The sequence below is a fragment of the Microtus pennsylvanicus genome, chromosome 9, assembly GCF_037038515.1.
Source record: "Microtus pennsylvanicus isolate mMicPen1 chromosome 9, mMicPen1.hap1, whole genome shotgun sequence".
In the NCBI taxonomy this organism is placed as follows: domain Eukaryota; kingdom Metazoa; phylum Chordata; class Mammalia; order Rodentia; family Cricetidae; genus Microtus; species Microtus pennsylvanicus.
The window spans coordinates 28927501-28951247 of NC_134587.1; the positions used below are offsets into that span (position 1 = coordinate 28927501).

Consider the following 23747-nt stretch of genomic DNA (forward strand, 5'->3'; position numbering starts at 1 on the left):
TGACAGCCATGAGCAATGAAGGAAATGTGGCAGTAGAAAGTCAGAGGATACAGAGGGCCAGCTCTGTGCAGAAAATAAATCATCAACCACTCTCAGCTCAAAATGCCAATACTAGGGGAGAGGCCGAAATGTGATTTCTAAAGGGATGGCCTATGCACACTTACAGAGCGCTTGCAGACCATTAAAAAGCACCATGCACTGGCTCAGAACAATGAACAGTAATGGTCTACACTCCCCTTTTGAAGAGTGTTTCCTGTCTTAATGGGAATGAGGCTAAACATAGGACAGTTCCTTAGAAGTTCCTGTAGACCCTGGTCTAACCCTGCCCTAAGCTTTATCACCGGCAGACTTTACTTCCACCTGTGAACCCATCCAAGCCAAATCTTCAGTAATCTAGGCTCCACCTAACACCTGCCTGGATCTTTGAGGCCAGTTTCTGCAGCCACATTTTTTATTGAGCTCTACATTTTTCTCTGCTCCCTTCCCTTTCTCTCCCCTCCCCTCCCCTTCAACCCTCTCTCATGGTCCCCATGCATCCAATTTACTCAGATCTGTCTTTTTCTACTTCTCATGTAGATTAGATCCATGTATGTCTCTCTTAGGGTCCTCATTGTTGCCTAGGTTCTCTGGGATTGTATTTGTAGACTGGTTTTTCTTTGCTTTATGTCTAAAAACCACTTATGAGTGAGTACATACAATATTTGTCTTTCTAGGTCTGGGTTACCTCACTCAATATGATGTTTTCTAGATCCATCCATTTGCCTGCAAATTTCAAGATGTCATTATTTTTTTCTGCTGTGTAGTTACTCCGTTGTATAAATGTACCACGTTTTCCTTATCCATTCTTGGGTCGAGGTTCTGGCTATGACAAACAATGCTGCTATGAACATAGTTAAGAACATGTCCTATGGCACAGTTGAGCATCCTTTGGGTATATACCCAAAAGTGGTATTGCTGGGTCTTGAGGAAGGTTGTTTCCTAATTTTCTGAGAAATCGCATTACTGGTATCCAAAGGGTATAGCCGCACTTCTCTGTTCTCCATCAAAAACATAACTTCTTGCCCATGAGTCCCAAGGACTCTCCTCTAGCCCCCCTTTCAGTGTTGTTTTCCCAGCACCTTCCTCTACTGCCTGCCTTCCAAACTTTTTTACTCTGCCTCTGGAAACCTTACTCTAGGTAGCAGTATGTAAGAATCCATGTGTCTTCTCAAAGTATTGTTTCTAACTTTAAACTTCAGTTGAGACCTGACTCTCTCTTAAAGTTACTGCGTCTTCTCCTGATGGAAACCATTCCTTCCTCCCATCCTGAAATGAAGCAGGGTTAGTTGGCTGCCCTTGGCAGAATCCCCAGGGTAGCAATGGCTTTAGAAGAGAAGATGATGGGAGGCTTGTTCTTATTCTCTGAGAAGGAAAGCTTCCTGTCAGCTGGATGCATCAACTCTACTGACACCCTGCTAACCAGAACTCAGTCATGAAACCACATGTAGATGTAGGCTGTTGGGGAAATGGTCACATACTCTTATAAAAGTTGTCTGTGTATTGTCAAAGAAGAACCAACACAGACATCAACGTACAGTCTTTGCCTCAGACATGAGTCTTTAACCTCACACATCTGGTCAACTCCATTGACTCACTGATACTGAGCCCTCGGTCACTGTAGCATCACAAACAAATCCTGGTGTCATTTTCTTTCTTTTTTCTCTTTTTCAGTTTTATGCAACTGGAGTGACAGACGGTTGTGAACCACCATGTGCGCACTAGGATTTGAACACATCCTCTAGAAGAGCAGCCAGTGCTCTTAACCACTGAGCCATCTCCCCAGCCCCTGTGTTACAAGTTCAGACACCTTTCATATCCATGTAGAAAGCCTACCTAATCGTCACTTTGACATTGCAATTGTGTCACTTCCTAAATCTCAAGGCTTTCGCCTCCAATCCAAATTCCCACTCCCCATGCACATGTCAGACCAAGCCACACAAAGACCTCCAGTTCCCTGCTCGCTGCAGTTCTTCCAGCTCAGCTTTGCCTGTCTCCCCCTCCCTCTACCACCACCACCAAATCAGGGTACCACAGCTCACACAAACTGTCTGCAGCATCTAATTCTCATGGAACCACAACTCATCTTCTCAGCACACCTCTATCCTAAACCAGCTTTTCCCAAAGCAGTAGCCCTCAAAACTGGCTGGCGTTTGTCAGCCGTGGTCCTTTCATGCCTCTCTCTCCTTCCTTGGTTCTTTTTCACAGCCCATAACGCCTGTGCATTTAATTTGCTCAAGTGGCGCAATATGTCATAAATGTTCATTGGTTTATGAATGGAATGGACAGCATCATAAATGAATTGACGAAAAGAAGAATATAAACTCCACTCAGTATATTTTCACAGGTTTGTGCGGGTGTAACTTTAAAAAGCAAAGGGTGCTGTCTATGATGAGGATATAAGCCCCAGGAAAACCAGACGCAGCTCAAGATGTTACCACTGGAACTGCCCTCCTCTGAAATGAAGAGGACATAGTTGGAATGATTGAAAAGGCTAAAGAACTGAAGCTAAGGGGCTAGAGAGATGGCTCAGTGGTTAAGAACACTGCCTGCTATTCCAGAGGTCCTGAGTTCAATACCCAGCAACCACTGAAACTAAGGGTAGTGTCCAAAGTCCAATACACCAGAATAATGTCCAAATTGCTAACCTTTACATATATTAATATACATTTCATATAAGGTTAATATATCATCATTTAAAAATAATTATATATAATATTTTAAATGTTTTATATAATCTCTCTATATATAACCATATCTTTATTGTATACATAATCATGGTGCTAAATATTTAACATATTATACATTGTGTTACAAACATATTTGTGTGTATTCATATATGAATGCACTAAAATAAAGACAAAGGTTAAGTCCTTCATTTTATTTAGATCCTTTTCTTAGATTCTAAATTCCAACACATGCAACACAGAATAAACAAAGTTATTCACATGAAAATATGTGCAAGGTTTTATTTTATTGCAAAGCTCTAATCAAGAGTCCCCTAAAAGGTAATGCCACTTCTGCCTTAGTCGACATAAGACATCAAGAATGAAGTCCTCCTTTATTGCATGCATAAGCACACTTTAGTATATAAAATGTCAGCATTCGGAAGCATCAGTGACTGAGCATGGGACAAGATCCAATGGAGACTGCAAATTACCATTGTTTGAATTTTCCCTGGTCCATCCAAAATACTCTGGAAATATGTGGGTGCCCTGCCTCACCTTAGCAGGGAGCCATACCTAAGAACTGTATGGATTGCCTTAACTGACGTGGGAGACACAGGTGGGTGTGAGCGGTACCTTCTGTCCGCAGCCCAGGTGAAAGGGATGTATGTGGCCGTAGGGCATTCTCCTTTGGCAGGAGATTTGCACCATCCCCTTGTTTGGCCTTCCCACTTGCCATCCAGTTAACAAAAATGTCCGCTGCTGATTCTGTGAATGATAACAGAACCGGTGTTTCCAGGCTTCTGTCACCAACTAAGGACCAGCATCTCTCCACACTTCCTCCAGGTTTCCAGTGCCAGATTGGGACCCAACATCATGGACCAAGGAACTACAGGGTTGTGGGTCTCCAGAGTGTGAGGCAGCTACTCCTAGGTTCTCAGTGTCTCAGGTATTAGACCAGGGTTTTTATTACTTTAACATAAGCTGATTCAATCATTCTTCATAAGGAGCTAGAGATATTCATCCTATTGTTTCTGTTCTTCTAGACAACAGAATAGAAATATTAACAAAATTAACAAAGATTTTTTTTTCTGCTCTGAACATTCTGTGACTATGTCCTCTCTTAAGCCAAAAGAAGAAAATCCAAAATGGAAATGAAAGATGAAGAGATGTGTTATTTCAGTGCACACCAAATCATTCTGCCATTTAAGTCATCATGGCCCTCTCTGGCCAGTAGGAAATTATATCTAAACAATTCTTGGAAGACTAGTGACCATGTGACCAAATACAATATAATTGTGTGTAAGTCTATGTGGTGTTAATGGCGTGGGCTTGATCTATGCCTTCCATAAAGTGGCTCATAGACTTCTGAACTTTAAGGCCTGTTAAAGGACATCACCCATGTTTTGCCGCTAATTCTGCATCTTTTGATGGCACAACATTCTTACCACACTAGATCAATGGAGCTCTACCCAGAATGACCTACCCCCCCCATACAAACAACTCAGTACGAGCCACAGATTTTAGATTCTCAATGTAGGTATTCATTCTCATTACACACTTATAGGTGAATTTTGAGGAAAAAGAGGATAAAGATACAAGCACAATGGTCCCATCCTAGTTCTGAAGAGCAGAAGTTTCGGACACACCCTCACGCATGCAGCCAGTGCACAGTTCCATTCTGTCAGTGACCTTTCTATTGCTGGGATGAACACCCGCGACAATCAACTTGAAGCGAGTAAAGGATTGTTTTGGCTCACTGTTTCAAAGGTTTTAGCCCACATCACTTTAGGCCTGTGGAAGCATAGCACACAGGAGTCTGGTGTTTGTCTCTCGTGTGGCTGAGAAGCAAAAACAGAAGATGGGTCTGGGATCCCAATGGCCCCCATAAGGAGAAGTCCCCAGTGACCTCACCTTCTCCCATCTCCTAAGGTTCCACACTTCCCAATGGTAACACAGATAGGTGACTAAGCTTTTTAACATATAGGTCTTTAAGGTTCAAATTACAAAATAAGTGATTTGGGCTTTTTAATAGATTTTTAAATGTTTCTTGCCGGACCAGTTAATACTTTTAGGTAAATACTTTTTAAAAACTGACAGGTATGGGACAAATAAAACTGCACAATAAATAAAGTTAATCAAAACAAACAAAAAGCCAGGAAGTTGCCAACCGATGAAAGATGCTATCAGTAACAAATTAGTTCCTTCATTTATTCAAAGGGAGCACCTTCTTCTATACATTGTCTACAACAAAAACATAAGTTGTAAACATCACTCAGGAAAGCTATTAACACCAGAGTGAACTTTTTAATTTTGCAAGATCATGGATTCACATCAAACATAAGAAGAAAAAAAAAGGTGCAGAAGAAAGCATTACCAGATCAAAGAGCTTCGCAATGAGCTGGAGGGAGGTGGGGCAAAGGCTTGGTACACATATTCCCGTCATCCCTCTGGAACCTGCACAGCTTATCCCAGCTCTTCCCACTGCACCAGATGCAGCTTCACGGCCTCAATGCAGCCTGCCAACCAGCCCCTTCCAATCTAAAAGAGAACCTATTAGCCAGCCCCTAGCTGGGCTCATAATAGACTGCCACACAACAGAAGGTTAACTACTTGCCTGGAGTGTTCTCTTTCCTCTGTTTGTTGTACTTCATGCCAAATGGCTCCTGGTTTAGAAACAGCATTCCTAGAATGTGCAGTATGTAAACCAATGCACTTCTAAGATGACAGTATGATCCTACACACGGTACATGCATGTGTTCATCCTCCAGTTCTCACTCCGGCAGGTATTAAAAATTACCACTGTTTTTAGGGAGAGAAAACTGAGTCTTCAAGAATTTGAATAGCTCCTCAGGAAGAGGCTCAGAAAATATTTGATAGCTCTGCCCAGTCCTATGTTCTTAGATGATATAATAAACCATCTCCCCCAATAAGATGACTTTTCTTCAATGAGAGAATTTTGGAAACTACTTTTGTCCTGGGGTCTCTACTTTAACACAGATAAATAATCACCATTGTGAAGATTCCCTAAACTGTAAATGACTTAACACTTAGCCTTTGCCCGTGATCCCAACATGAAGCCTGTAACATTCTACTTAAATTTTGCACAAGATGTTTGTATATAACTAAGAGAGTTTCCTCCCCTAGGTTCCCTGGGAACATGCAGGCCACTCTGGCCAACAAGGTGAGTAGCCTAGCTACAGGTCATCGCCTCTCTTTCCATTCCTCCAGCTCCAGTTCCCCAGTCTCATCCCCAGCTCTGTAGCAAACCACCTGCTGGAGCCTCTCTTCGCTTCCTGCCCCTATTACCAGGGGACTAAGCAGATCCTGGTGGGCACCCTGCTTTCCTCTCTCCTGCGGGCACACTTATCTCTCCCCGAGTTCATCTTCTCTCCTAAATGTCAGATCCCAAAACCTCGAAACACATTTTACCTGGAAACCCCAGTGGCCACACCTGTCAAGATCCCAGAGTATCCTATCAGGCAATACACAGCTGCCACACTCTCCTAAGAACCAAGGAACCCATCCAACAAAGACAAGACCAGATACCAGCACCAAGAATCACAATCTTTCTAAGCGTGTGCAAACAGGAGTGCAAAAAACAAAATCAGTAATAGCCAGGACAATATGTCTCTGTCGGAGCCCAGAAACCCTACCACACAAGAGCTTGATTATCAGACACAGCTGAAGCACAAGAAAAAGACCTTAAACAGCCTTTATGAATACAATAAAGGTCCTAAAAGAGAAAATTAATAACTCTCCTAAAGAAATCTGTGATAGTACAAACAGTGGAAGGAAATGAATAAAACCATTAAAGATCTGAAAGTAGAAGGAGAATCAACAAAGAAGACCCAAGCTGAGGGAAATGAAGAAGTGAAAAATTTAGGAACTTGAGAAGGAACCCCAGAGGCAAGCCTCACCAGCAGAATGTAAGAGTTGAAGAGAGAATCTCAGGCATTGAAGACACAATAGAAGAAATCGATACCTCAGTCTAGAAAGTGTTAAATCTCAGCAATTCTTGGCATGAAACATCCATGAAATTTGGGACACTATGAAAAATCCAAATCTAAGAATAGGGATAGTAAAAGGAGAAGAAACCCAGGTCAAAGACACAGAAAATATTTTCAACAAAATCATAGAAGAAAATTTCCATAACCTAATAAAGGTATTCCTATCAAGGTACAAGAAGCCTCCAGAAGAGCAAAGAGACTGGATAAGAAAAGAAAATCCCCTGGATACATAAAAGTCAAGACACTAAATGTACGGAGCAAAGAAAGAATATTGAAAACTGCAAGGGAAAAAGGACCAAGTAGCATCTCAAGGCAGACCTAATATAATAACACCCAACTTTTCAATGGAGACTCTAAAAGCCAGGATCTGCAGACTTTAAAAGACCACAGATACCAGGCCAGACTACTATACCCAGCAAAACTTTTAATCACAATAGATGGAGAAAATAAGACATTCCATGATAAAACCAAATTTAAACTGTATCTACTTGCAAATCCAGGCATACAAAAGGTGCTAGAAGAAAAACTTTAACCTAAAAGGATTTTTTAATAAGCAGAAGAGATTGAAAATATTTTAGATATTAGATGATTTTTAAAAAGATTGCTGTACATTTTTTTAAGTGTGATGCTGTGTAATGGTAATCTAAGAAAATGTCCCTTTTCTTGAGGTGCGTTCTGAAGTATTTAGGGGTGGAATGCTATAAATGAAATGAGAGAGGGAAGGGCAAACACATGCAACTGTTTGCCTGTATAGCCTCTGTGGTGATCTGAAAAACAAAATGGCCCCCCAAAGGGAGTGGTACCATTAGGAGGTGTGGCTTTGCTGGAGTAGGTGTGGCCTTGTTGGAGGAAGTGTGTCACTATGGGGGTGGGCTTTGAGGTCTCCCATGCTCCACTTCCTGTTGTCTCTGATCACCATGTCTTCTTGCATGCTGCCATGTCCCACCATGCTGATAATGGACGAAACCTCTGAAACTGTAAGCCACTCCAATTAAATGTTTTCTTCTATAAGAGTTTCCATTGTAATGGTGTTTCACAGCAATAGAAACCTGAACTAAGACAACATCAAAGCTGGAAACACATTGACCGCTGACCTTTGAGTAGCTGTCTGTCCATTACCCTACTGGAAACACATGGACCACTGTCCTCTACAGCAACTGCCTGCATAGTAACCGACTGTGCGTTCTTAGTCCCATCGAGGGTATTTTGCTCAGTACCCCTAGACTCCAGCCCAGGGACCTGGCGTGGGCTTTGGCTTTGTAATCTGACAATGGGCACATCTGTTTCACATTCTGGCACTCAGCCTCTCTGCAGAGGCACAGCCAGTGCTGCCAGGCAGTTAGGGAGAAGGCCGTTCCACACCCTGCATTCCTTATTTCCTGAGGGCAGCGGAGTAGAAAGGGGGGCTTGAATTATGATTGTTCTCAGCCAGGCTCAGCTCACAAGCCTTTCCGGCTGCCTTAGAACAGTGTGATTATTAACCACAGAGAGAGAGAGAGAGAGAGAGAGAGAGAGAGAGAGAGAGAGAGAGAGAGAGAGAGAGAGAGAGAGAGAGAGAAATCTGCCAACCCTGGGTTCTCCACTGGGAAATAAAAATAATAATAATAATAATAAAACAATTACAACTGCTGCAGTTCTGGAGGTCTTGCCATTCACCAGACACCAAGTGTCTTAAACTATCCTGATTCATGGACTCCCATGTAGAATTACTCATTGTCATCAAACACTACTATCAAGAAGGGAAAGAAACACTCACGTAAAACACAAAAAATAGTAACAGAATTTGTATTCAGAAGGCTCAGTCATCTTTGCTTAAAGAGGCAGGAGTAAGGGGAAGGGAGTATGCCAGCAATTTCTTTCCTAAAACCATTAGTGCCGCTCCCTCCGCAACCCAAGTCCTCGCAAGTCTCAGCACCCACAGTCATTTATCACCGAAAGAACAGCTTGCTTCCTGACACAGGCTCAAGCTACACTGGAATCAAAGCAAGAACAGCAAAGACGTATGACCTCGTCCTGCTGTGGCTCCCTGGACATCTCCAAGTGGCCTCCTTGCCATGGTTCACATCTTTCTTTTCACACTTCACTGTTAGAAAACTCCAAAGACCCAACTAGATGTTCCCCTCAACAGCAAACAGTTTTTGAAAAGAGAGAAAAAAAAAAGTTTCCAACAACATCCCATAGACACAAAATTAAGGCCCTTGGGAGACCTTCAAAAATTAAATATTAGAAAGCAGAAAATGAATTACTTCAACATGTGTTTGCTTGTTTGAAGGAAAAAATAAAGATACTCAGAATGTAGTTCCAGTACACCACAGCAATGAAAAAACAAAATAAGACCAAAAAACAAAACAAAACAAAAAAAAAACCCAGTATCTGTCATTAATAAAATAGGGAGGCTTCCTGGAATATAGAAAAATTAGAACAACATGGGTGAAACTTCATATAATGTCATAATGTCTACTGAAAGAAGGCAGACACTACTCTGGCCTACACACACACACATTCATGTGCACACTCACAGAAATATATCTTTCAAAATATGCACCAGGACAGCCAGGGCTAGAGCAACCCAGGGCTAGAGATCCTGTCTCTAAATGTGTGTGTGTGTGTGTGTGTGTGTGTGTGTGTGTGTGTGTGAGAGAGAGAGAGAGAGAGAGAGAGAGAGAGAGAGAGAGAACATAAAATTCCAACAGTGGTGAGGGATAGTGGCTAGGAGGGGGCATGACAGAGGGTCCTTGATAGGGATCTATCTCTCGCCAGGGATACTTTCAAAGCAGTCTGTTCAGTGAATCCCAGTCTTCTGGTTTTCTGTAAGCATGCTACACTTCAGCGAAAGGTTTACATAAAGTTGTGAGCACTGTAAAATCTTGCACCAAGAGCTCTCTGACTTAAGCTTCTGAAGGAGCCCAAGAAATAGTGGTGTTACATAAAATCGTCAACTTAGAGACAGAGAAGAGCTCAGGGCAATTTGGAGGCAACATCTAAGTCTCTATGTAAAGTGAAATTAGACACAGTCCTAGCAACAGCTGACAAATAGCTCTGCAGGCATTAGCAAGAACTGCTGGGGGGAAGTAATTACAAAGGCCTTTGATCTTCTATTATGTCTTCTATCTGGGATCTCAAAGAAGCCAATAAACAAGTGAGGCCGCCACAAAGCCACCTGTAGCTTCGCCTGTTTACAGCCTAGGCCGGATCTAGTCACCTTTGTACACAGAAGCTCAAACTGGGAAAGAAAACAGGACATAAACCAAGATTTCAATACACAGATTCGAAGACTTCTGCCTGCTCCTCCGGCAGAGGCCAAATCTATCTATTAGATACTTGCTTTGTTTTGTAATAGCAGTTTGGTTTGGTTTGTCTGTTCTTAGACTGTTTATAAACATGTGTAGTATTTTGACAGTGTGTATATGCCGTGCCTGGTGCCTGTGGAGGCCAAAAGAGAACAGATCTCCTACAGAGTTACAGAGGGTTTTGAGACACCATGTGGATGCTGGGAACCAGACCTGTATCCTCCGCAAGAGTAGTAAGCACTGCCCCTCCAGCCCCTGTCTGAGTGTTAAGAGCAAGAAGGGAAGGCACCTGAGAGAAGCAACATAGCTTCCCAGACTGCCCAATGCTGTTTGACTTCCTCACTAACCGTTCCTTGCACTGAATTTCACTGCCACGGTCACACATACACGCTCCACCCACATCCAAATACTCATCTCAAGCCTTAAGTTTCAGAATTGGAGTTTATTTGGCAATCAGATATAATTAGGCAAGGTGAGCTCATTCTGGAGAAGGGTGGGTCTCATCCACCCAACTGGTGTCCTCTTAAGAAGGGTGCGTTTGGGTACAGACATACCCCCAGGTAGAACATCAGCTGGAAACTGGGAGTTCTGCTGTCACAAACCAAGGAAGTACCAGAAGCCGGAGAAGGGAGCACAGAGGGGACAGAAGGGCATAGCCCTGCCAAGCCCTGGCTTTCAGTCTCACATCACAAGTGACTCGGTGCACTTTTGCCATGCCCCCCCCCCCCCGCACGTGGATCCTCTGCCATTAATATTATGGTGGCTCTAACAAGCTAACACCTTCACAGTTCCACTGGCAGTGACTGTCGAAGCTGCGCTGTTCTTGCTTCAAAGACAAAGAAACAAGTGAAGAAAGATAAAGGAGTCCCTTGGAACCACAAACCACTGTAGGAAGCAAGAGAGACTGCGCCGTAGAAATTTTCAAAAGTATGAAAGAAATGACAGGCTCCGCCCCCCTGAGGACTCCGATCTGGGTCCCGCATGTGGAATGGCTTAAGAGGTCTCTGCAAATGTTGGGAACGAGAGCACCTTCCTGAAGGTGCCTCCTAACCCCACGAATCTAAATGACGCCATACAACTTCCCTGTGGGCTGGTCACTATGGGAATGACTTAGTTTTCAAATACCTAAATCTGCAAAAAAAAGAATGTAGTTACTGAAAAGGAAACACAAGGGGTTGGGAGGGTGAACAGAAATGGTATTTTAATAAGTTATGGGACTCCAAGAGGGCCTGGTAGTTGCCAAGCATTTTTGAACTTTACCACAGAATGAGTCTGTGTTGTCTTCCAAAAATGTCAGTCCAGCAAAAACCATGCGCTACGTAGTGTGCTTCAGATGCAGTCCCAGAAAACCAAAAAAAAAAAAAAAAAAAATGAGCCTCAGAGAGCAGTCAGCATTTGGGTGGGTTTTATGACTTGAACTCTGGGATATGCCCATTATGGCTCAAATCCAAATCGCATTAAAAGCCTGTAATATCTAGATTGGATTTAATATTAGCTGGAACTATGTGGCTAGAGTTAAATTCTACAAAATGGAAATGATCTCATTTAAGACATGAATTGAATGTCCATACATGCTGGGTAGGAAGAGGCCGGCCAGTGGGAACAAGGACAGTTGCTCTCACACACTTTGCAGCCTAGCTCCCAGCCTGCGGATCAGAGCCCACACCGCAGCTGGCGCGGTGGCACATGCCTGCCATCCCAGCACAGGGGAAGCGGAGGCAGGGGGCTGTGAATTCAGGGCCAGCCTCAACTACACAATGAGACCCTGGCTCTGATGTTAGACTGAGAGAACCTTGGTTAAATTTAGTGGCAGTAGTATTAGAAATTGCCATTTGTTCTTCCGAGTTTCAAAACAAGCCACACCCGTGTGGCTATCTTTAAAATGAACACCCTTGGCTGGGGCTCGCCTTAATGACCTGTGTGGAGGAGGCAGCTTCCCTTTGCGCTGTGTGGAAAACACAGATGCTGACCAGTTCCTCTGGAGGAAGTCACTGTTTAGTCCTCAGCCTACTTTTCAAACCACTGGTTTACAGGAAGGGCTTATGTCCTCCAAACCCTCACTGATGGTATAAACAAAGCATTTGAAGACTATGGAAGAAAGCAAAAATCAATCCAAATGACGATTCCATTGTGGTAGGACACGGGGACCTCTGTCTGGGGATATAAAGTAACAGCGGAAATCCTGTTATAGTTCAGATTAGACTCGCTCAGTCCAGGGACCCTCAGCTGGCCTGCAGTGAAGCACTGTGTCCTGACATTGTTAGCCTACCAGACAAACTGGCCATGCTGACTGTCACACTCTATGTGAATCCGGCTGCGAATTCAACAGCCTCTTCCCAGGTCTGTCTTTAAGGAAAACAGCAGGAGGTCCCAGCGTAAATCACACCACCAGGACCTACTGCCATTCCAATAGACCTTCTTTCCTGGTGACACAGAGTCACTTTCAGCCTAATGTTTGTGGTCAGCAGGCCATTGGCCATCACAGCAAGTGCCCAGCATGGAGGTGACGGTGGTGGAGGCTGCAAGCCGTCCACATCTAGATTAGCAATGACTCACTTCACCCCGTTCGTTCTTTGTCCTCACCACGGAATCAACTCTAGTGATGGCACTCTAATGCCCATGACCATACAGCACACCACTGCCCGCCGCTATACAGCGCACCAGTGCCTGTCTCTATACAGCAAAAGAACTCATCAAAATGCCGTGAACAACTTAGACTCAAAGTATTTGTGATAGCACCCTCTACCAAACAAAGAAAATGATATTTTTAACCCATTTTCAACTTCAGGTTTCTTTTATGTATTTATTCTACTTTTTTAAAAGAATGTACTTACTCTCTATTTACTTTTTTGTAATATATCTTCATTATAGCTCACTCTTAGATGCAAAGAGTTGTTCTTTGTTTGTGTTTGTTGTTTTTTTAAATAATCTTACGTGGGCTGGAGGGATGGCTCAGTGTTTAAGTGTGCTTCAGAGACCCAAGGTCAATTCACAGAATCCCTTACAGGCAACTCCCTGCCATCTGTAACTCTAGCTCCAGGGGATCTGATACCCTCTTCCAGCATCTATAGGCATCCATGTTTGCACAATCTCATATACGTACAAATAAAATCTTTTTTAAATCCTCTTACATATTTACAACCATGGCTAACATTTCCTTCCTGCCTTTTCCTATATAAATTTTATTCTGCTTCACACCTCAATATTTTTTTAAGCTATAAAACAGCCCATTGTATGAATGCGCTAGAATTCATACACCTATCTTTCTGGTTAGATGCTATCTCATTTTCAATTATGTGTTATATATTACACTTTTTGTTTGTTTGTTTTTGCTTTTTCCAGACAGGATTTCTCTGTGTAACAGCTCTGGTTGTCCTGGAACTCGCTTTGTAGACCAGGCTGGCCTCAAACTCAGGCCACCTGCCTCTGCCTCTCAAATGCTGGAATTAATATGCATTAAACTCTAGAGAGCTGTTTTCTGTATATCAAACATTTCCTTTAAAAAAAATTCCGCTGGGTGTGACTGCTCAGGTATAAAAATCATTCTAAAGTTTTTAGTAATGGCTCTGTCTGACAGGTCACGTTCATTTTGGCGTTAAATTCTGACATCTCATTTGTCATACTAAAAAGCCGTTCTGCCACCATCTTGGATTCTTCCCCAGGACTTTGCTTACTCTAGGCTGTCCTTGCCTCCCTCATCCTCCTGCCTCAGTAGCAGAGCTAGGCTATGAAGTTCACTTTCCGCTGCTGTGATAAAACACTGGCTAAAAGCGACTTGGGAAGGACACGGGTTGTTGACCTACGTGTCCCAATCACAGTCCATCACTGAGGGAAGCCAGGGCAGAAACACCAGCCGGAGCTGAAGCAGAGACTGTGGTGGAATGCTGCTCACTGGCTAGCTCCCCACAGCTTGCCCAGCTCGTTCTAGTAAACAACTCAGGGCCACAGGCCTAGGGGTGGGTAGCACCTCCCAGAGTGGGCTGGGCCCTCCCACATCAATCTTAAATCAAGACAATGCCCCACCCTTCCCAGATAATCCTGGCTCCCAGAAAACACCACACTGAGCAGCACCATCTTATACAGTCTTACTGTTGGGGGTTTGATTTATATTTTCTTTTGTTTCTGATTATTTTTATTCACCCGCCAGACGTGTCCTGACACACTATGCTCTATTAACACTGCTTTTCAAAATATGTCAGTCATATTTATTTTCCTTGGCTGCTTTTTGGAATATGAGCATTTCAGGGACTTAGGACTCATTTGACTAACTGCCCCCTCCCCCTTCCCAAATACCTAAAAGTTCTGTGATCAACTTTCTTTATTTTTCAGTTTACATAACTTTTATTTAATTAAAAATTTCCACCTCCTCCCCTCCTCCCATTTCCCTCCTGCTCCCCCTGTGGTCAACTTTCTAACCACTGCTTTTGTGGGAAATACTTAGTTTTGCTTTAGAATGACATGCAAGTTTCTGGTCAAACTCAGGGCTCACTGAAGTTGTTCTCTATTAAATCCCTTCTGCAGAGGAGTGCCCAGCCATCTCTGCCCTCTAGTCCTTAGCACAAAACAGACTTCATTTTTTTCCACGGCTCTGACAACTTTCTGAGGAGGTGTCTCAATATTGAGCTAAGGAGTTCAAAATCATGGTTTGCTGGTTCCCGTTTTGACCCCATGCATCTTTTTATTTAATTCTATCACATGAACAGATTTAGGTCAAACACACAAATCTAATTGCTTGCTCACTATTGTAAATTTCAATAAAATATACAATAAAATTTCAATAAAATGCAAAACCATATATATAGTATTGTATATATGAATATATAGGTATCGAGTCATCAAAATAAAAATGGTAAAAGCAAACCCAACTGGCTGCTTCCACGTTTTTTTTTTAAATTATCGTTTGTTTACTGTTCTCAGTCAGACCAGCACTGCACCTAAGGGAGCAACAGGAACAGCTAAAGATTTAAGACAAGTTTAGGAAATGAAGAGGAGGAGGAGCCCAAATTGAAAACCCAGATCCAAACACAGCAGTGCCCAACTACAATCACAGTGCACAGGAGTCTGAGGCAGGAAGACCTTAAAGTCAGAGGCCAGTCAGAGGCCAGTCCGGGCAGCTACAGATGACCCTCTTTGAACAAAGAAATAACTAAAGCCCAGTCATGGGCATCCTATAGTGCCTGACTTGTGGTTCTGACCATGAAAAGATCACCATCATGGGACCAAAGCCTGAGATAAGGAATGTGGGCAGCCACCATCCCTTCCAAGATCATCTCCCCCTTGCTTTACTCCAGGTAGACACATGACTGACCAGTTCCTATTCATGAGGCTGGCGAGACCTAAGACCCTACCTCATCACCTGCCTTGGGGATATAGGCACTGCACTGTTCTCCAAGAGCCAGACTGAGTTGAAATCATAGATTTAGATTCTATGGTATACAGGGATCTTATTATTTGGGTTCAGGAGTCACCCCAGCCCCCAGGTACCCTATATCAAAGAAGTCTGGGATGTTTGGTTGGAGGTTTCACCCAGCCCCTGGCATCCATGTATCCCGGGAGTCTGGAATGTTTGGGTGGAACTTTCCACCCTCAGCCCCCTCCTCTGAGAGTTGCTGCAGTGCAGATTCCACCTCCGAGAAAGCCTGCCAAACGGTGACCCCTCCACAGAGAGGGTCAAGACCACTCTCTGGGGAGGTCACCTGGGCTTTTTCTAATTCGGTTTGATTCGGTCTGATTTGGATGATTGCATCAGCGGAGGTTTGTTGGCTATAAATCTTTACACGTATAACTTGAATTGATGATCTGAGTTTCAACAAACTCTTGTCCGACTTACTCTAACTTATGAAATAAGTTATTACACCTCAATATCTGAGGGGCATTGGCTCCTAGATTCTCTCAGACACACACAAGTCCCTAGATACAAGAACCCCTTATGTGGCGTGGTATCGATTCTGCATGTGGCTAATATTTATCCTCATCCCCTTTTGTTCCAACTGAACCTAGGGCACTGCACACACTGTGCGATACACACACTGTTCAAACGTGGGGCTGGTAACACAGGCTCAGCCCTTTCTTATTGCAATTTGAATAGAGGATCCTACTCAATTGTTGCCTTGGACTCACAGCCCAGATAGGCCTTGAACTCGCAACCTTCTGCGTCAGCCTCCAGGTGCCTGAGTTCACAGGCCTGAGTCCCCAGGTCCTGCTTTCCATGTTCTGTAAATCATCTCTAGATCGTTTATAGTAACTAATTCCATGTCAGTGTTGTGTAAATAGTCATTGTGCTGCATTGTTTAGGGGATCAGGACAAGAGAAAAGGTCTGTACATGTTCTGTACGGGGCAACGTTCTTCCAACATTTTCCGGTTCGGTGGAATTGTGCGGGTGGAATCTGCAGATAACCTCCCTTTACAGTTGTTATTACTGACTGAAGACGGCACAGGGTGTGTTAACATAGAAACATGGTTTGCCTTGAAGCCAAAAACTCACCAAGTGGTGTAGGATGGATGGGAGGAGCCGTGTTTTCTCTCTTCTCCGTTCTCAGCTTCTCAGTATTGAGCCACACAAATGAACCACCTATTCAGGAAACAGACTGTATTTTAGCATTTTTGAAGCAATTCCACAGGAGATTCTGGATGCTCAGCAAACATTAATTCAAACTCATCTGCTTCTCAGGAAAGTGAGTGACGGGCACAGGGAGACATTTACCTTAAGTAAGCTAGCTAAGGGAACACCCCTTCATGTAGTCACCGTCTATGTACATTGTATGTTTGCTATAGCATTTCTTCAGCCCTATGACTTTTCTCTGGAGCTAAGAGCTCAGAGAGCTTACCCCACTTCATAACCAAGTGGAAAATTCTCTGTGTACACCCTCTAAGTCAAGTCCCTATGGCTGGAAGCAGGAAGAAAAACACCAAGAGAATATACAAAGTAACTGCACTCCAGAATTCTGAGACTCCAGCCTGTTGGTGCTATAATTGCTCTATCAGGGACATAAAAGTTCACCGGTATTTTAGATCTACATAGAAGGAACGGCAACTAAAATCTGAAACTGAGAGAGAGAGAGAGAGAGAGAGAGAGAGAGAGAGAGAGAGAGAGAGAGAGAGAGAGATCAGAGAAGTGACCTAATGGTTAATCCTACTAGCAAATATTAGCTTGCCTCTGACCTGAAGCTGTGCTAACTCAGAGTTCCTTACTGTGCACTCATAGGTCCTCACTGCCTCCCATTCTTCACACAGCTTGGTCTGACTTGCCTCAGTGTCTCTCCAAAAGCAATTTTTGAATTTGCAACCATTTAATTAACATTCTTCCTTAAGCCTGTGAACTTTGGTTTCTGACCATTCATCCAGCCATCGTGGGGCCGGTATGCTCCATCTGTTGAAACTTCCTCTCTTGACTTGTGATGTCCTTCTGCATGGGCACTGCTGTCACCCTGGCCCTCTCCTCACCATCTCTGTTGGCCTGTGCTCATGCCTACGAGGACCAGCATGCTGGGCTTATGGGAGAGGATCAGAAACAGGTATTCCAGGCTCCACTGAACCTGCAAGCTGTCTCCTGTTCCCCAAGGCATCTTGACAAAAGTCAAGAGTGTGCATCTGCAGAAACACAGCCCATCAGTATAGGTAGGCTCCAAATCCATTGTCCACGGAGGCACAGCAATGGTAGCTGCATGGGGACCAATATCAGAGCAGGGATGTGGAGTCCTCAAAGCACCCTGTGAGTATTCCGAACATGTGTCCATCACAGGGCCTAAACAGAGGCGGGAATGACCCCCAAAACAACAGACCCCGGAACACATAGGCGGACTTGAACAATAAACCAGCAGGAACAAGGCAGATTCCAGGATCCAGCATCCAGCCAATGAGGCTGCAGATCCAGCTCCAGCAGGAACACATACAGTACCATACAGAAAACTGAAGAAGACACCCAGGCGTGCAGACCCAGAGAAGACTTAGGGTAGGGATCCGGGTGACTTGCCTGCTCCCTCCCAGGTTTGAACAGGTTTGTCACCTGCCAGCTGATGGTTCTGCGGCTGCCATCACACCCGTGCCCGCAACAAGAATGGGTCTAGAACTGAGACACTGCGCTAGGCCTGCCAGGTAAGAACAGGAGCAGCTACAAGGCACGGGGTTGAAAAAAAAAATAAGGAAATGATAGCAAAGCTCCTATTACTACACCACTGAAGCCAGCAAAGGTGGGCATGTGCTACCCCCCCCCCCAGGCTGCCCCTCTACTTCACCTTTCCCTTTCCAGCCCTCTGGCCAATTCCATGTCCCTTAAACTAGGTACAGGGCCCTTCCAGGGCCCTGAAGGCTCCTGCCCTCAGCACTTCCTCCTGCCATTTTCACTCAAATGCTCCAGCAGTTCCTACGAAAGTATCATTGCAAATCCCCTTTCACGACCCCAGAACTTTCTCCTTTCCTTGCTGTTTTCATAGCACGCATGACATTGCCGTTCTGTGTGTTTTAGTTTGCTGTCTCTGTCACCAGAAGAGGGGCGCTGAAAGCCCAGAAAGGCCCAAGTAACTGCAGAAGGAAACAATGTCGAGAGCAGAGCATACCTTTGGTCACTTCCCCACCAGCCATTACACCACTGTTGCTTAGGACTAGTACCAGACCGGACACTTTCCTTCTGATTTCCAACTTCTTTAGTCTCCCCTTTCTCCAGACTGACACCATATTGTGTACTCCCCATGAACATTCAGACCAATAATCGCTCACCTCACGGGACTGCTAAGAGGATTAAAGGGGATAACTCACCCTCAGAAGAGCACTAGGCCAATGACTTGGCCTTTCTTACATGCCATGTTCAACAAATCACGGCCACTGTAACTATTTGGGAGATGTGTGTGTGTGTGTGTGTGTGTGTGTGTGTGTGTGTGTGTGTGTATGTGTGGTGATGATGATGAGGGTGAAGGTGATTCTAGAGACCAAACTAGGGCCCTTAATACATATTTTTAGTAATGATTTGTCAACCACTTAAAACAAAACCTAAAGTTCAACCTTTTAGACATCCAGTGGGAAGTCCCTAGGACCTCTGTTTAAACAGTGATTCCCAGCTTTCCTTGTTCCAGAGCTGACCTGGCATGCAAACACAGCAAACCCTTGAAAGCAGCATATATAATAGGAACTGTGCTCCAGCACGAATACCAAAGCCAAAATACTATATAAAAGATCAAACAAATATTGACTCAAAGAATTTTCCCCAAGGCAACTGTTATAGTCTTATCTTGAATAGAATGTTTGCACAGTTAATTAAGTTTTGCTGTGCACTCAGCAAGATCCCAAGCAACCCCTGCCAAGCTGAGCTTCATGGCCCACCGTCTTATCACTGTTTACAGAGCCGCACAGGAATCCCTCTCTGTCTAGCCCCTCACCTAGCGGTGGGGCTAAGGCTGGGTGTGGGATTCGGCGATAAGTAAGTCATACACCTTTTATGCATGGACCAAAGAGAATGGACCTTCGGTGCCAGAGATCCCGTTTGCCTGTCGCTATGTCATTACCTCCCATAAGTCCTCAGCCTGTGTCTGTTACCACCTGCTGACTTCCTGGAAACGTGTGAAAGCCTAGAAATGTATGTACATAGGGAGCTGCTTCTGGATTCCCTGGATATACTTTAAACCCCAAAGCCAACTGAGAGCTTACTTCCTGTCCCTGCTAACAGAGACACTGCTAACACTGCTTGAAGACAGAAACCTCAAAACTCACCTCAGTGTCTAAACCCGTTCTGCGTAATGAATGGGCTGACTGCCAGATAAATTCTGCGTCTAAGCTGCGGAGGTCCGCGATGACAGACAGAAGCCAACAAACGTCACTTAGTACTTTTTCTCCCCCTCCTTCTATTCAGAGGGAGCTTTTAATGCTCTACCTGCTAGAATCTGATTGGGAATGAAAGTCTAAACTCTACCGTGCCTCTAGGAAAAGTATATTGGATGTATTCAAGAGTGAGAGGGGCAGGGGTCAACAAAACAGCTAATATAACTTAAATAATTTGACATTGATCAGCCCCCCCCCAAAAAAAGGAGAAAGATAAAAGAGAGAATCAAGATATAAAATGTGGAAGGCCCACAAGAAAGGACTGATATCATGGAAGGCTAGCCATGGACATCCTCAGTAGGAAGCCACTATTTGTGCCTGAAGGAACGGAAACGATCTTATAGAGAAGTGAGCAAGAGCATTCCAGGCAGAAGAAGTGTTTGCACCAAGGTCCTGCAGTAGACTACAGACAGCAGGTTGGAACATGAAGGAGGTAGAACTCACTGTTTGACATCAGGGATGGAAGGAGAAAGAAGCAAAAGTAGGGAGGAAGATCAGACAGAGCCTCGCTGCTAGACACACTCAGTGCTACCAGTGATGGAAAGCCACCCCTTCACCAAGTTTCATCTATTCAAAACCCTAATGGTTATTTCCCCAAGAATGTATACATCCATATTTCATAAGAGAAACCTGTAGGGGTGGAGAGGGAAAAAATAAAAAGTTATGCATTAAGTTAACATGCTTGCCTGGGAGTAAATCCTAAACTTTTTTGAATACAAACACCAGCTCTTCATGCTTTGACTATGCACCCGGACAAGAGCAAAGCAGCTATGCACCCTAGGGAACCGCACACTCGGCGACGCTGTGTAAACATGGCACCCTGGTCAAAAAACGATAGCACGCAGTCATGGGAAAGTGGAATATTGGAATTCACCATATGGGCATCTTTAGAAGTCTAACAAGGCCTCAAGATCTTTGATAAGCTTCAGAGCCAAGATGGCTCATGCCATATACAGACTATACCTTCTCCCTGCCCAGCCTGCTTTTCAACCTAAACACTATCAGTCAAGATAAACGGCACAGCTGTACCACAGCTGGGAACGGCACCTTAAGATCTGCTGTCTCCTCCCATCAATTCCACTTGGTCCCCATTAACCCAGTTTCGTGTTTGGTGTCAACAGTTTTCCATTAACCAATGTTCCTAAACAGCTTTAAGGCAGGGACGCCACTCAAGTCTACACAGTCGGTCACCGAGGTGACAGGTGTGGACTGCAGGGCATGGCCGGCAGCTTGTGTAACAAAAAGATTATGTTATTAATGACTCATAAGCCACAGTCCTGCCCACTGAGCTTGCCCAAGGCCGCTCCCACTATCTACCCACAAAATGGACAAATCGCTCTCCTGGGAAGCTATCAGGAAATTAAAAGAAGCCGCAGAGGCTAACGCAGTCTATATAATAACCAACCTGGGGAGAAGGTCCTGACGCTTTAGAAAAGTCGCGAAGGAGCAGTGAGGATGGGTTTTTGAGAAGAAATTATAAAAACCGAGTGAGACAAAATAGAGAGGAGAAAATTATCATAGCTATTACTTAGGATTTTTGGAAATACACTTTGCATCTCTCTTAGTGGTCTCTGAAAGACACAGTTAGAGTGAATGTTTGGAAACACTTGCTGACTGCCTGGGTTCCTGAGCTGAGCTTTAAGAGGCTCTCAGAGCATTAATCTTGCAACACCTGGAACTGAGCAGTCCGGTCCACTGCGGGAGGATGCTCCAGGTCCTTCAGTTGTCACAACGCAGTCTGCAGTGCTGAGGGTGGTGATGTGCTCTACAACAAAACACTGCCAAGACACCGCAGGGAAAACCACAGCAGACCTTTCTTCCCTGACTCAACAAAAAAGCCAGTTAGCCTGAAGAGGTTAAAAAGGCCACATGTCAGTTTGCTCTCAAGCAGCCTTCAAAAGGTACAGACACGGCCAAAAAAAGTTTCTGCCATGCATATTTTTTTCAATATCAACAAAGAAGCCTAAATAGCAAAAGTCTGTTTCCTCGCACTGAGGTTCCACGACCATGTAGAATTTTCTGAGCAGTTGACCTGAGATTGTCTGAGCATGCACTCACTCCTCCCCAGAGGTCAGCCCCATAGCAAGTTTGAGAGGAGAATGGTTGGACCATGTTTAATCCAAAAGGAAGTAAAAACAAACTATGTCACAGCAGTGAGTAGTCAATTAAAATTTTCATTTGCACAAAGAAAAATGAAGCCATAAATCTAATCATAAAACAGCTATTTCAGATATCAGTGATTATGATTATACCAGAGCTCCTTTAATACAAAATAAAATAAGAGGGCTGGAGAGATGGCTCAGAGGTTAAGGTTATGGCAACTCTTATAAAGAACACATGGAATATAAAGAACAAATGGAATTATGGTGGCTCTCTTACAGTTTCAGAGGTCCTGTCCACTATCATCATAACATGGATCATGGCAGCAGGTAGGCAGATATGGTGCTGGAGGAGTAGTTGAGATTCCTACATCTGGCAGACAACAGGAAGTAGACTGAGACACTGGGCAGTATCCTTAGCATAGGAAAGCCCAAAGTCCACCCCACAGTGACACACTTCCTCCAACAAAGCCACACCTCCCAATAGTGCCATCCCCTTTGGGGACTATTTTCCTTCAAACCAACACAGACTGAAATGCTACTACATAAAACCCTAACACCTGGTCAGGTGGTGATGGCACAGAGACAGGCAGATCTCTGTGAGTTTGAGGCCAGTCTGGTTGACAAAGGAAATCCCAGGACAGCCAGGGCTGCCACAGAGATCTATCTCAAACAAAGAAAGAAACAAATAAAACCCTAACACTTAAGTTAGCAAATCTCTGTCTCCAACTTCCTTACCCTTTTCCCTTTTGCTTTTCTACAGTAACAACACAAAGAGCCTACAATCAGGGGAGAAAAAAAAAACATAAAGTCTTTTAAAATTACGCACAGAAATGAGGATGTACTTTTAGAATACGTCTGAGGGGTGAATTGCTTTTTTACTTTTCACTTTTATGCGTTGTTGGGGCTTTTATACTGTACATTCCTTAATTTATCATAAAGAGAAATTTGAAATAAGTTATTATTATCATAGTGTGATGAGACTAAGATTAAGGGTCATGGTATATACATAAAGGGCAGGGTCAGGATAAAGCTTTCACTGATGACTAGCTATTTTGACCAGTGAAAGAAGTGACAGTTGCACCGCAGAAATTCCCAAGCTTAAGCAGGCTTAAGAACCACTTGGATAGCACCTGAAGACACAGGAGAAGAAAGCTGGGGCCCTACACGTCTAAGTTCCCAGATGGTACTGATGCTGCTGATCTCCAGACTGTAAAGTCCATACACGGGTTTGATACATTAGGAAGTCAGTAGGGTTTTCTAGAAAGGACAAGCACACTCAAGAGCCCAGCCTCTCAACATCCTAGAGCAGGAGCCCATGTCATCTCTCTCCAGTCCCGACGCGGGGGGTCAACGGAATTCAGATCATCCTGATTCTAGGACTAATAAGCTTGTTAGAACATATGATGGCACTATCCTTTAGTTCCAACTTGGCAGAGTGCCCCTGCACTCCCTGGAACTCTCCATAAGTGTACCCCGGTGCTTGCCAAACACCACACTGCTTCCTGTGAGGATGTTTTCAGATGCCTTCGGATGGATGTCCGAAAATGCGATACCTATAAAAGAAGACAAAGGCAAGCATGCACGCCACAGCCTGATCACGTGATGACCAACAATGCTTGCACTCAGCAGAAACCTCTGACAACACCAGAGAGGCAGAAGCAGGGAGAACTGCCAACAGTCAGGCCAGGCCCTGCCCTTCACTCCCAACCTCATCCTTCCCAAGCACTCTGAGATCCTTTGGGAGAAAACAACAGAAACCACAGTGAGAAACTGCATAAAGCCTCCCGAAAGCTACCCAAGTGCTTTTAAAAATTACTCAGGCCCACACCCAG

The 23747-nt window shown here is 44.1% G+C and overlaps 1 protein-coding gene across 4 annotated transcripts in view; it reads right to left on the reverse strand.

The window, feature by feature from the left end:
* Lypd6b (LY6/PLAUR domain containing 6B) overlaps window positions 1-23747 on the reverse strand; it is a 161733-nt gene that overhangs the window by 117674 nt on the left and 20312 nt on the right. For all 4 annotated transcript variants that reach the window (XM_075985261.1, XM_075985262.1, XM_075985264.1 and 1 more), the window contains exon 2: window positions 16488-16574. The gene's annotated coding sequence lies outside the window, so the exon portion shown is untranslated. The remainder of the gene's footprint in view (window positions 1-16487; window positions 16575-23747) is intronic.